This window comes from Mirounga angustirostris, unplaced genomic scaffold (assembly GCF_029215605.1).
Source record: "Mirounga angustirostris isolate CCGP_5_RB_7025 unplaced genomic scaffold, mMirAng1.0.hap1 SCAF_10, whole genome shotgun sequence".
Lineage (NCBI taxonomy): Eukaryota > Metazoa > Chordata > Mammalia > Carnivora > Phocidae > Mirounga > Mirounga angustirostris.
In genome coordinates, this window is record NW_026991718.1 from 75598756 (window position 1) to 75612341 (window position 13586).

The window sequence follows — 13586 nt, forward strand, 5'->3', positions numbered from 1 at the left end:
GCCCGAGTTTTATCAAAAGCTCAGTTGAGAGACGTAAAGTTCATGGGGGTTATTTAAAGGCCATGCATTCCATCCATTCTTCCAGATGAGACTTATCCCTGAAGCGAGTCCGGCTCTCAGGAAGCTGAGCTGCTCTTGGACCACATGATTTAGCCGCCACAAAATCTTTATTCCGTCCCTCCCTGATGATGGGGCTTTAAGGAAAAATGGCTGGAGGAGGCCGGCTGTCGAATTTATTTTGGGATACTGCTATTGTTAGTGCTTGCTGCCCCAGGCAGTGCTCTCTGTAAGACCTAGAGGGAAATATATTTTAGGCTCCAGTTCCTGGCAAAGTGCCGCATCCTCAGAGGAATCAGTGGGCTTCTGACCTCTGGGCAACGGGACTCGTGAAACTGACCCCCATTCTCATTTTACTTATGCTGCCGGGAAGCTCAGATTCGGGGCTCAGCTTGAAGAACACTCAAGGATCTCTTGACCTGTGACACACGGAGATGACTTCTTTCCAGATGCTGAGTTCTAACAGACAGGATTGTTAGGAGTTATTATTATTATTTTGTCTGTATCTCGTCAATTGCATCAGGGCTCCAGTGGGACCGGGGTGGGAGTTTCTATTCTGGAAAGCAACGGATGGAGAGCTGGCCGGGGTGGGTGGGAGAAGCACCAGGGAGGAGGACACGAAGGGGAGGAAATGGCACAAGGTTGCCGGCGGGGGGGACGTGTCCCTTTCTAGGCCACCGTGGAGGTGAGGGAGATCTGGCCTCCCTGAACCAGAGGGTTAGAAGAGAGATTTTTCCATGACTTTAAGAAGAGAACTGCAGCCCTTGCTCAATTTGAACTTCTCCCTGCAGCCCGCTCTGGCTTTCTGGGTATTTCTGTGATGTTGTGAAACACCGAAACTTGCAGTGTCTCCTTTCTCTTCCTCTTCCCCCCCCCCCCCCCCCCCCCGCCCCGGGCCCTGCCACCGTCTTTTCCCTTTCCCTTCCTCGTGCCCTCCAGTGACCACTGCCCTCCATCCCTCTGGTCCCTCCCGTCCCTCCGCGGGCCCTATTGTGGCTGTGCGGCAGGAGCAAACAGAGGAGGTGAGCGCTTCGGACCCCTGCAGGAAGGTGAGCACCAACTGAATGCTCTACTCCGAGCCACACATTTAGGAACCAACGTGACCGCCATTTATCTGGTGCTGGTGGCACATTTCCCACGCTGTCCTGGCCAGGCCCCCTCACCACCCGTTTGTCTGTCTACCCAGGGCAGGCTTCTCAGCCCCCGTGCTATTGATATTGGGGGGCCAGACACTTTTTTGCTGTGGGGCCCATCCTGTGCCTTGTAGGGTAGTTTGCAGCATCCTTGGCTTCTACCCGCTGGTTGCCAGGAGGACCCGCCCCGTGACGATCAAAAAGGTCTCCAGACATTGCCAAATGTCCCCTGGTGGAGGTGTCGGGCACCGTCCCCAGGCTGGGAACAGCCGTCCCTTCTGCCATTCCTCACTGACATCGGTCCCGAACAGAAACTTGTCTGGCGTCGGAACCGGGTCTCCAGTTTGTGTTTCTTCTTGCAGCTCTGTTCACCGCCTGCTCACCTTCCGTGCCCGCTTTTCTCTTGGGGTTACCATCTGCTTCCGATGAGTGGAGGGCAGCCCTCGTGCGTTCTAGATATCAGTGCCACGTTGGTCCGGGCTCGTGCGGCCTTCTCCCTTTCTGTCGGCCGTCACCGAGCAGGTGAGGACCCGCAGGCCCAGAGTGTACGATGTTAGTGTGTGGCAGAGCCAGGACCCTAGCCCAGGCCTCTGGCCCCAGAGCCCAGGCTCCTGACCCCTGGCCTCCAGCCATGACCCTTCCTTCCAAATATGCCTCTGCAGGAAGGCAGACAAGATCAGGCACTAAAGCCCAGAGAGGGGAGTGGGGCGGCTCCCTGGAGGTCACGCAGCACCACCTGGATCACTTTGATGGGATGCCGGGTGTCTTGGGAGTTGGATTTGGCCTTTATTCTGGTCTAGAAATGCCCAAGTGATGTTGCTTAAACGTCTGGCAGGAGCCCCTGGCTCTGGTGAGTGGAGGAGGCGCAGGGAGGGCCCTTTGCGAGCCCTGCCCCGGGAGAGGATGTGCAGGGCTCACAGACTCGGAATGGGCCAATTTCTGGCCGTGCACTTTCTGTCCTGGGACTCTATGGGCAGTGATGCCCTCCGTGCCCTGGGCGCTGGCGGAAGAGCGCTTCTTACCAGGCCCAGCGGATGATTGATGAAGGGGGAACAGGGGGCACCATGGAGGGGCTTTGTTCCCTAAATGCCATTCACATGACTCTCTGACCTCAGGGCTCTTCCCCTTTCTCTTGTCTTTTTCTCCTTCACTGCATTCGGCTCTGCTACAGTTTCCCTTCTCTGTTTTTCTTTTCTCAATCCACACAAAGCCCTCAGAGGGCTGGAGCGGCCCCCCGGGCCTCCTGCCTCTGGCTGAGGTTGGTTTCCAGTTTCTGGGCTGCGGTCCTGGGGCCGCGTGCCCTGGAGTGCATGGGGAGGCCTCGAGGGCCTGGGAGGGAGCCGGCAGGCACTTCTGGCTTAGAGCCTCATCTTCAGTTTCTAGAAGACTTGTCCGCAATGGTTCTAAACTCTGACTGCTCAGTCAGAATCACCTGGGTAACTTTCCAAACAGATGGATAACCAGGCCCCGACCTGAGATTCTGATCTCGTTGTTTTGGAGTGCGGCCCGGGGATTGATAGGATGTAAAATCTCCCCAGATGATTCTGATACCAATCAGAGTGGCCAGGAGTGAAAGCCAGCCACTGTTACTGAGGGCCAAGTGTCACAGAGAGAACAGGGGATGCAGTTTAGGAGAGCTGGGTCTGGGTCAGACAGCCCTCGGCTAGCCGTGTGTCCCTGGGCAAAGCCCCTTCTCTCTCGGGCAGGAGCACCCCAAGGAGAGATGACAGATCGGTGGAATTTTAGACTCGGAAGGGTCCTGGAAAACTGGCCAATCCATCCTTTTGTTCTAGAAACCCGAAGCCTGTGTGTGTGGACGTGTGTGGACGGTGTGTAAGTGGACAGCCCGGGGTCGCACAGGGCTCCGGAGGGTCAGGCCTGCAGGCCAGGCTTTGGGCTGTCTCCTCCTCTGCCGGGCCCCTCAGGGAGTTCTCTCTAGATTAGACCGTTGGGGAAATTGTGTCCCTGGGAGCAAGTACCAGGGGGTCTCCCCACTGTTTCCTGGGGGAGAAGGCTGGCCTTCCAGAGCCTGGGAGGGGGGAAGCTATGGCTAGAGCCAAAGGGTGTTGCTCTCAGTCTCGATCTGCAAGAGAACTTTTGCAGAGCTGCTGACTTCTTGCAGCTGTTTTACAGGGCCTGTGGACTGAAAGGGGAAGTTTGACTGCATTTAGAAAGTTGTCCACAAAGAGGAATGGCGGGGGTGGGGGTGAGGAGGGTGGCTGGGTTGCAGAGCACAAGGAGGAGGAAGGTGGGTGATCTGGGAGAGATGCCAGCAGGGGCCTGAAGACAAGGGTTTGATTTGGGCCCACATGTTGTCACTCTGGAAGCTCTTGGGGTTGGGGGGGGGGATTGGGGATAAAGCGAAGGAGACAGAAAAAGAAAAGAAAAGAAAAGAAAAGAAAAGAAAAGAAAAGAAAAGAAAAGAAAAGAAAAGAAAAGAAAAGGAGGGGGCGGGGAGAATGAGTTCCCAGCCTGGCTCTTTCTTGGATTGGAAGCAAATACTGAGTGTGCTGGGAGCGTGGCCAGTCCTGCCCCAAAGGCCCAGTGAGTGGTTTCCTCTAAAGCGGTACAGGGAGATGGTGAGACGTGCAGAGACAGAAGGAGAAGCTTTGTCAAGATGACCCAGCCCCACAGTGGGGGATGTTGAAGGAAGAGCTCCCCACTCCCCACAAGGTGCACAGAGATCTCTCCGGGCAGCTTGAGCTGTTCTGTCCCTAATGCATCTAACCCTTCTCTGGACTGACCTGGGGCTCAGGCCCTGGGGTAGCAGGAGGAACAATACACTCCAAGGCTCCTAGCCGTGGGGTTGTACTTCTGGAAGGGTTCCACAGACCCGATTGAAGATACCCATGCCTCAGTTTTCTGTTCCTGCTAGCAGTCCCACTGCCCCGTAACGAGTGTCCTGGCCCCAGGTACCAAGGAGAAAAATGGAGCTCCTGACGACCATTCTGGTCACCCTCTCTCTGCCCCCACCAAGCCCGCTGTTCCCCCTCACTCTCTGGGTGAGCACCGGCTGCTACACTCTGCTGCCCCCATACTGAGCCTTGTCCATATGTGTATGTGAGGACGAAGTCAGGGGGAGGGGGTGGGAGGGCTACCACTTTGGTCCCAAGGTCTCTTACAGAAGGTCGTGCCCCCTCTGGAAATGTGCTGAGCAAAGCTTCTTGTCCCAAGGGACTCCCCCAACGGGACCATGAGAGAGGACTCAGCAGCAGAGACTAACTGTCCTAACACTGACCATGTCACACGGGCCACAGAGACAGTACCACTGCCTTTCTCAGGGACACGGTAGAGTCAGCACCCAGAGGGACCTGCTCCGAGGATGGGCAGAGAGGGGAAAGTTGGGGGCTGCCTAGGTCACAGGGTCCCCTGGGGAAACTCTGCTGCCCTGACGGTGAGCATCCGAGGCCAGAAGTACAACTCTCAAAGGAGCTTGCTCAGGATGCCCTTGGCACGGCAGGCAAGTCGACTCAGCTCAACGAGACTCTGTGTTAGTGAGTGTTTAATGGGTGTCTACTGAGCACCAAATTTGGGCCATCCGCTATGCTAAGTGCTGGGGATGTATGAGAGGGCAAACCAGACATAGTCCCTGGCACAGTCACCCGAGAAGGGCCCATGTGGGTCTGTGTTCCTGCCAAGCCCGTGAGGGTACCCACGGGGGGAAGGGGGAGGAGGCCGGCCCTGCCCCGTGCGATCTCAGTGGAGAGAAGAGACGAGACTCACAGAGAACCAGGTACCATTTAGGCAGATACATTCCTGGCTCTGCTGACCACACGTTGCAGTGGACATGGCCAGGTTCGGGCCGTGTATGTCTGTAAGTGCTCTGAGCAGACCCTACGAGCAGCCCCGCTGGGGCTGAGGCACTTTCCAAGCTTTGTGGAAGGATGGAAGAATCTGATTAGGGCGGCCTGACTGCTAACCTTGAAAAAAAAAAAATCACATGAGTGTGCCGGCCTGGGAAGTCTGTATGGACTCGACCAGCTTTCCTGGCTCCTTCTTTCCATTGGCCGGCCCCTCACTTTCTCCTTCTCCCAGTTCACTCAGAGCTAGAAACCTTCCATGGCAAATGGGCGGACGCCAGGTTTGGTTGAATGCTTACCGTCCACAAAGCCTGGTGCTAGCTGCAGGAGGATTATAAACAGCCCAGGCCTTACCCTTAAAGACCTTTCAAACCAACTTGGATTCACAAACTGCTGTAACAGAAGATAGTGAAGGCTGCTTATAATGCGCCTGCGTGGGAGGAGGGGCCCACAGGAGACTTGACACCCAGCACTGGGTGTAGAGTTTGGAACATGGACACTGTGCTGTGTGGGCACACGCATGTGCCCGCACGCACTTCCTGTTGCTTGTTTTTAAATCTCAAACTTCAGAGAAATTGTAAGAGTATTACAAGTAATTTCTGTAAGCCTTTTCTTTTTTTTTTTTTAAAGATTTTATTTATTTATTTGAGAGAGAGAGAGAGAATGAGAGAGAGCACATGAGAGGGGGGAGGGTCAGAGGGAGAAGCAGACCCCCCGCCGAGCAGGGAGCCCGATGCGGGACTCGATCCCGGGACTCCAGGATCATGACCTGAGCTGAAGGCAGTCGCTTAACCAACTGAGCCATCCAGGCGCCCTGTAAGCCTTTTCTAAGATTCACCAATTATTTACATTTTGTGGAATCATCTGAGAACAAATTAGAGACATTTTTGCTCCTTTGCCCTTAAATACTTCAGTGTGTATTTGAAGGACATTGTTTGACGTCGTGTGGTTCCCTTATGGCTGAGCCTTCCTCTTATTTCCAGATCCCATCGGATCACTCTATACCCTAAATAAAGCTTACTTAATGGCAGACGACTAGCCTCTTTTTCTGCTTGATGCCCTGCTGGCCGTCTGGCCAGTTGGGGCCGCCTCGGTCACAGGGTCCCCCACGGAAGCTCTACTGTGGCTTTGGTGGCCATCCCTGAATCGAGCTGCAACCAGACAGCTGATCTGTCCCCTTAGAGGCCTGGTCAGGCCTTGGCTGAATGGCTCTCTTCCCCTTCACTTTGTTTTTGAGTTTTCTGTACATTCTCCCGCCCACAGATACAAATGTTGCAGGACACTGGCTTTCTAGTGTGCAGCGCGGCCTGGCGGAAGTGGAGAGAGCTTGGTTGGGCACCCTCTCAGGGCCTTGGGTGCCCTCCTGGGCTCCTCTGCAAATCCAGGGAGGCTTCCTTTCCCTCATTTGCAGGAGGACGCTCTACGGCCTGGTCCGGCTCTGAGGCCCGAGGCCCTGCTTAGGACTGGCAGTCTCAGGCTGAGGGAACATTTTCCAGAGTACAGCCGAGGGACAGAACGTCTCCATGAGATGGGCTGGGATGGGCAGGGCTCTGGAAAGGCCCCTGCTTGTTCTGGGAGCTGTTCAGGATGCTGAGGTTTTGGGAATCCACGGTGGCTCTTCATGACTGCTCCTAGCTTCGGGAGGAGGAATGAACGGGGGCCCGTTTCTTGGGTTTCAGTGGCAAAGGTGAAGCCCAGCACTGCTGAGCTGGGACCAGGCCCTCTGCGGGGCCTGCGAAGGGCACTGCGCTTTGAAGGGGAACACAGCCTAAGGGACTGGCCCCTGGAGTCATGAGAAGCTGCTCACATCCAGTGAGTCTTGGCTGGAGCTCTACCGGCCCTGGGCCTGGACACAAAACTAATGTGATCTCTGGACCTGCATTCAAGCGTGCCTCTGATGGAGCGGGTCCGAGAAAACCCAGTGAACCCACGAAACAGAACATGCTAGGGGCATTTAATGAGGCAGATCTGTCCCACGCAAGGAGAAGCCGGGGAAGGGAGAGAACAGAACAGGCCTGCCCAGTCAAGAACCGCTCTGGGGAGGAGGGGAAGCCTCCCTTTCCAGCTGCCTCTCCCTTCTGTTCTGCTTTTGCACACAACCAGCACACCCAGTCCCAGCTCTGTTCTGTCATCGCGGGCAAGCCAGTTTGCCTCCTTGGGCCTGTTTCCTCCTCTGTGCAATGGGAAGTGGGGCCCTTGCACCATCTCGCTGGGGCAGGGTGAGAGGGGATCCAGTGTGGGTGGGCTTCAGAGGGGCTGGGAGACTTAGGAAAAGAAGCCCCCATGCCCCCCCCCCCAGATTTTGAGAGCCTGCTTCTGCATAGGTGTTGTTTGGAATAAGCTCCCCAGTGGTCCTTGGAGCAGAAGCCAGGGGACTATGGGGTCTTCACATCCCCCCAGTCCCTGACTTCACCCCAGGCTCCGCAGACGGAGACCCAGGCCTTTATCCGTTGACTCATTTTGCCTGTTGTCCCAGAGGCCTGGTACAGGTGGGGGCACCCTGGCTTCCCACCAGCTCCCCCGTCCCCCCCGCCCCGGCCCGCCAGCGACCGGCCCCTCCCACTCGGGAGATGTGCCATGCTCAGGGGGGCCTGAATGCACCCCCTTTCTCCTTCCCTAAGAACTAGCCTCAATGCGCCCATTACCATTTCCATGGCGCTCTCCTCCAGGGCCCCATGGAAATCACGAGGCTTTCTGAGGACTTGTGCAGACTGCAGAAAAGACCCCGGGCCCCCTGCCCACCCCGGGGCTCGCTGGCCGGCTCTAATCCCGCTCGCTCAGGGCGCAGAGACAGAGCTCCCTCTCTCCTCGCGGCCTGGCCGCTCACTCTCCCACAGAGCTGACGTTTCTCTGCGGCCCAGCTGGCTGCAGTTTCTAGAAGTAACAATATCCCCGGGGGGAGGAGCGGCGGGGTGAATGGGCGCCTTTGTCCGGGGCCCTGTGAAGCCCCATTAATTATGCGCTGCGGAGCGCGGGCAGCGCGGAGGCCCGGCCCCCGGCGGCTCAAAGGCCCGGGCTTGGGAGCGCGGCCCCGGCTCCGCGCCGCCGCACAAAGGGCTGAGAATGAGAAAACCGCCAATTACCCCGCATTTTGTATTTGCCCTTGTTTCGCTGACACTGTGGACGGCCCTCCCCGGGCGGCTGCACTTTGAGGGTTTTCAAGCCCTTTCTTGGTTACCAGGGGCGACTGGGCAGAGGGCTGGGGGCTGGGGGAGAGCGGGAGACTTGGGTGGGATCGTGGGCGTCTGGGGACGCCTGGGGGGGGGGAGTCGCCCCTGGGGGCATGGGTCTCCAATCTAACGCTCTGGCCAAAGCTGGAGGCTGTGGAGAATGCAGATTCCAGGGCCTCGCTCCAGAGGACTCCCCGACGTCGGTCTGGGGTGCCCAGGCTGCATTTTAACAGGCAGTGCAGATGATCTGGTTTTTTTAAAAAATTAAAGTAGAACAGTGAAGTGTCCAGATCTTACGCGTGCGGGTTCATGCGTTTTGACAAACGTATACATCTGTGTAACCTACATCCTATGACAATAGAGAGCAATTCTATCATTCGAGAAATTTCCATAGATCCTCTTTCCGGCCACCTTCCCCCCCTCCCCCGCACCCGTCTCAGGCCCCAAGGGACCAGTTCTGACTTTTCTCTTCATGTTAAGTTCCACCTGTTTGGAGACTGTGCTAAGTGGAGTCATATGGCATTCACTCTTGTTTCTGACTTCTCACTCAGCCTAAATGTTTTTGAGTCCACCCATGTTGCCTGTATCAGTAGTTGGGTTTCTTCGGATTTATCCGTTCACCTGTTGATGGACTGCTTCCAGTTTGGGGTTGTTACAAATAAAGCTGCTATGATCATTTTGTACGAGTCAAGTCCCTTTTGCAGACATATGTTTTATGTCTTTGGGGTAAATCTCTAGGAGTGGAATTGGGGTCATAGGGAAGGGATTTAGCTTTAGTGGATACTACCAAACGGCTTTCTAAAGTGGGTATACAATTTTGCATCCCCACCAACAAAGTCTGAGAGCTCTAGTTGCTCTCCTTCCCAGTCAGCACTTGGTGTTGCCTATCTTTTTTATCTGGGCCCTTCTAGTGAATGTGTGGTGATAGCTCGTGGTAGTTTTCAAGCCAGGTGATTCTAATTGCCGATCTCCAAAGACCACACTTGGGGAAAACTCCTGTCTAGTGCAATTCTTGCCCTTGCCTGCAAGTTCCAGCAGGGTAAATGACCTCCCCCAAGGCCCATTGCTCGTTGGACAGAGACTGGATGATTACATGGGACTCCTGACTACCAAACAAGTGCTTTCTCCTTGATATGATGCTGTCCCATTGGCTTACGTCTAGTGGGCCTGTGCACATGTGTTTCTGAGTGTGTGTGTGTGTGAAGTGTGGGTCTTGCTCTGCCCAGGACTATTCAGAATGGATCTGGAAAGGGATGGATCTGGAAGGGGATTTCTTTTCTTTCCTTCTCTCTTTCCTTCTCTCTTTCCTTCTTTCTTTCTTTCTCTCTCTCTTTCTTTCTTTTTATTTTTCTTTCTCTTTCTTTCTTTTTTTAGGTTTATTTATTTTTTAGTAATCTCTACACCCAATGTGGGGCTCGAACTCGCAAGCACGAGATCAAGAGTCCCGTGCTCAGGGCACCTGGGTGGCTCAGTTGTTAAGCGTCTGCCTTCAGCTCAGGTCATGATCTCAGGGCCCTGGGATCGAGCCCCGCATCAGGCTCCCTGCTCCTCCCCCTCCCTCTCCCACTCCCCCTGCTTGTGTTCCCTCTCTCGCTGTGTCTCTCTGTCAAATAAATAAAATATTAAAAAAAAAAAAGAGTCCCATGCTCCTCTGACTGAGCCAGCCAGGTGCTCCTGGAAGGACATTTCTGAAGAGTCTCTGCTACCCAAGCAGCAGCATCCACAGGACTCTGGAGCCAAGAGATTGGGCTTGGCCAGGTAGGTGTGGACACATGCACACATAGGCACAAGGGTAGGGGCTGGTGTCTAGCTGTCCTTGACACTTACTTCAAGGGTGCAGACCAATCCTGAGAGTCCCTTTGCTTTAGTCACCCATAGAGAGCCTTAGATATTTTCTGATGAAGCACAGAGGGGGTGCTGTGTGACGGGAATGAGGGGGCAGGAGTCCTGGGCTTCCAAAATGCTCCTTTGTAAGCATTCTCCTAAGTGGGGTTTTAAGACCCTCCAGCACCTGGCCTGACCTATCCTTGTAGCCTCGTATCTGGCTGCCTCCATTTCACATATTATACTCCAGTGATATTGGATGCCTACCCATTCATTGCTCACCCTCCACCTTATCAATACATACCATGGTGATTGTATTCTCCAAAGGTGGCCGCACCAAAATGTATATCCCATCCCACATGCTCTTCTTGCAAGATGATTGACTTCCCTCTCACTGAGCCGGGGAGGGGGGGGGGTCTGTTTCCTCTCATTGAATCTGGGCCAGGCAGTTGTGACGGCTCTGGCCAACAGAGTATGGCAGAAGGGATGCTTTGGGATGCTGAGTCATATAACTTCCACCTGGCTCTCTCTCTTTTGGGGGATGCTCACTCCAGGAACCCATTCACCGTGCTATATAAGAAGCCCACACCAGCCCGCCCAGAGAGACCAATGGGAAAACCACATGGAGAGGCACTGAGGACCCAACCTGCAGTCAGCACCAGCCACCAGATTTGTGAGTGAATGAGCCTTCAGCGATTCCAAAGCCCTGCCATGGATGCTTCCAGCTGAGGCCCCAGATGACCCAGGGCAGAGACAAGCTCTTCCTGCTGTGTCCTGTCCGGATTCCTGACCCGGAGACTCTGCAAACATAATAAAGTGGTTGTTTGATGTATAGCCACGATAACTGGAAGCAGGCAGTACTGGTATTCCTTGTATCCTCTCGATCTTATTTCATAATCCCCTCGCCCAGCTCCCGATTCTCAATTTACCTCTTTTCTTTCAGCGGGAGACAGCTTGGATGTCGCCTCATCTAGGAGCCCCCTGGCCTCCCTCTGAGCTGTGCTGGGATTTCCTCCTCAGCACCCCAAGTATCTGCTTGTTTTTGTCTTCTCTGTGCCATCCTATGACTCCATGTCTGGGTGTCTGCATCCCCCATAAATGGCTTCCTAAGAGCTGGAACAGCATGTATTTTCTCTCTGGACTTCTAAGAGCCTGGCACCGAAGCGTTTGCTGAAAGATGGCATGTCCCTGAAACAGAGGGAGCAGGCCTGAATTAAGGAAATCGCTATTCTGCTTCCCACTCCCTGCCCTCCTTTCTTGAGGGCCAGGCCTCGAGCAAGAGAGACAGAAAGGACAAGAGACGGTCCTTTCCTTCCAGAGGATGTCTGCTTAATGAGGGAGAGAGTAATAGGAAGACTAGAAGAGACTAGTGTATGATTAGATGAGATTCACAGTCCTCAGAATGGGGAGAGACCTGCATGGAATGGGGTGGTCAGGGCAGGCTTCCTGGAGGGGGCAAGGCCTTGGATGTAAGAGCAGAGCTCTGAAATGAGTCCTCCTTTGATAGGACTCTCGGCTGGCTTTCCCCCACCTCCACTCGCCGGGGCCCCAGCAGAAGTGGGGGGTGTGTATGTGTGTGTGTATGTGTGTGTGTGTGTGTGTGTACCTGCATGCACACGTGCATTGACACTTTTCTCTCCAGGGATAGTGTCTTGAGGACAAGCCCGGTCCTAACCATTTCCTCAGTTTGCTCCTCTCTCCTCCACCTCACTGGAGGAATGGGATAAGTGCAAAAGGGTGAATGCCCTTGCAGCTAGATGAACACCCGACGATATGCGTGGACCTTAAAAGTGTAGTGCTGGCTGAGAAAGCAAGAAACAGAATAAAATCTCCGACACCGTGTCATTTATGTGAACTGGAAATACACAGTGCCTGTTTGGGGGGGCAGGTGTGCACATCCGTGGAGGTGGGTGACTGTGGCCTCTGGGCTCCGTGGAGGCAGGGGAGCCAGGCTGGAGCCATGGCCAGTCCAGCCGTAGAAGCTGCAGGATTTGCAAGCTGTTCTGTTTCGCAAGCGATGGGGCATGTGGAGCCTCAAGGACAACACATTTCTCAAAATCTACCAAAATCTGCCGTCAGCGGTGGCTATTACAGAGGTGGGTTTGAACCCCAAATCGCAAAATGGGAAGCAGCATTAATACTGAGCATAAGCCTACTGGCAATAAAGGAAAAATGTGATGCTCATTGACAAATGATGCTTTTAAATTTAAATGATTCCCCCAGACAAGGGAGGATCTCTTTAGATAGCGGCCCCAATCAATAAAGCTAAAGATTTACTAGAAGGTCAAGCTAAAAAATGAAGTAAATGTATGATGACTTTTAAGTTCTTATTCGTTTATGGATATGAGTACCAGCCTTTTACAATAAAGTGCCTCAAAGCTAAAACAACAACAATAACAACCCTAAACTAAAACTAAACTAAAAATGAAACCCTAAACTAAAAATATATGTACACATGTATGCTTTAGAGGAACGCATACAAACACATTACTGTGGTTGCCTTAAGGGGTGGGGTGCACTGGGGTAGTGAGCAAGGATCAGAGGGATAAAATAAAACAAGAGAGGGCCTTTGTGCAGAAGGAACAGTGATGAGAGTATGCCGTTGAGAGAATGATCGCTTAACTTGTGCACCTGAGGTCCAGACAGAAAGAAAAGTCAAAGCCAAAATCACTACTGGAAATGATACTCCCAACTTTAAGATGGCACTCATATCTGCACGGGCAGGAGGGAGCAGGAATATGGGCAAGGATTTAGCTGTAGCTGTAAGGTGTTATTTCTTTAAAAAAAGATAAGGAAACTGAAGCAAAATAGCAGACCATTAATGTCTGTTGAAACTGGGGAGTGGCTACGTGGGTTTCTGTTCAATTATTATTATTATTATTTTAAGTAAGTGCTATGCTCAAGGTGGAGCTTGAACTCATGACCCGAGATCAGGAGTCCCATGCTCTAATGACTGAGCCAGCCAGTAACACTCCATTTGATTTTATGTATGTATGTATGTATGTATCCATGTATGTAGGCTCCATGCCCAACACGGGGCTTGAACTCACAACCCTGAGATCAAGACCTGAGCTGAGATCAAGAGTCAGCCGCTTACTGAACCACCCAGGCACCCCCATTCAATTATCTTTAAATGTATGATAATTAAAAAAAATACTTTTAAGAGGTTGTTGAGCAAGACACTGCAAGATAATTTTGTGACTTTTGCCTAGACTGGCCTCTGAATAGTTTTATAATGCTGAATATCTGCTCTGGTCTGCCATTGACCCAAGTCCCAATAAGGAGAAGAACATGAAGAACTGACTTGAGAAGCTAAAAGCACTCATAAATAAGATCTTTAGTGAATGGAGAAGGTCATTGCCTGCTATGTAGGGAGTGAACGGCCACAGGAATTTTTTTTCTGAATGGTTGGATTGATCAGCCATTGACTGCCTTGAGGATGGCAAATCCTAGCTAGTCATTGTACAGAACTTCTACAAGCGACTCTGGGAGGGCTGCCTGGCTCAAAGTTAAGAGCCTGGGCTCTGGGAACCCCCTAATACAGTGAGGAGCTCAGCAACTCAATCTATGGTATAGACTATTCTCAATGATTCTTCCCACCC

At 53.2% G+C, this 13586-nt stretch overlaps 1 pseudogene; it reads left to right on the top strand.

Moving 5' to 3' along the window:
* Positions 1–700: 700 nt before the first annotated feature.
* On the top strand, positions 701–12940 carry LOC123850522 (mitochondrial import inner membrane translocase subunit TIM14-like; annotated as a pseudogene).
* Positions 12941–13586: the final 646 nt, after the last annotated feature.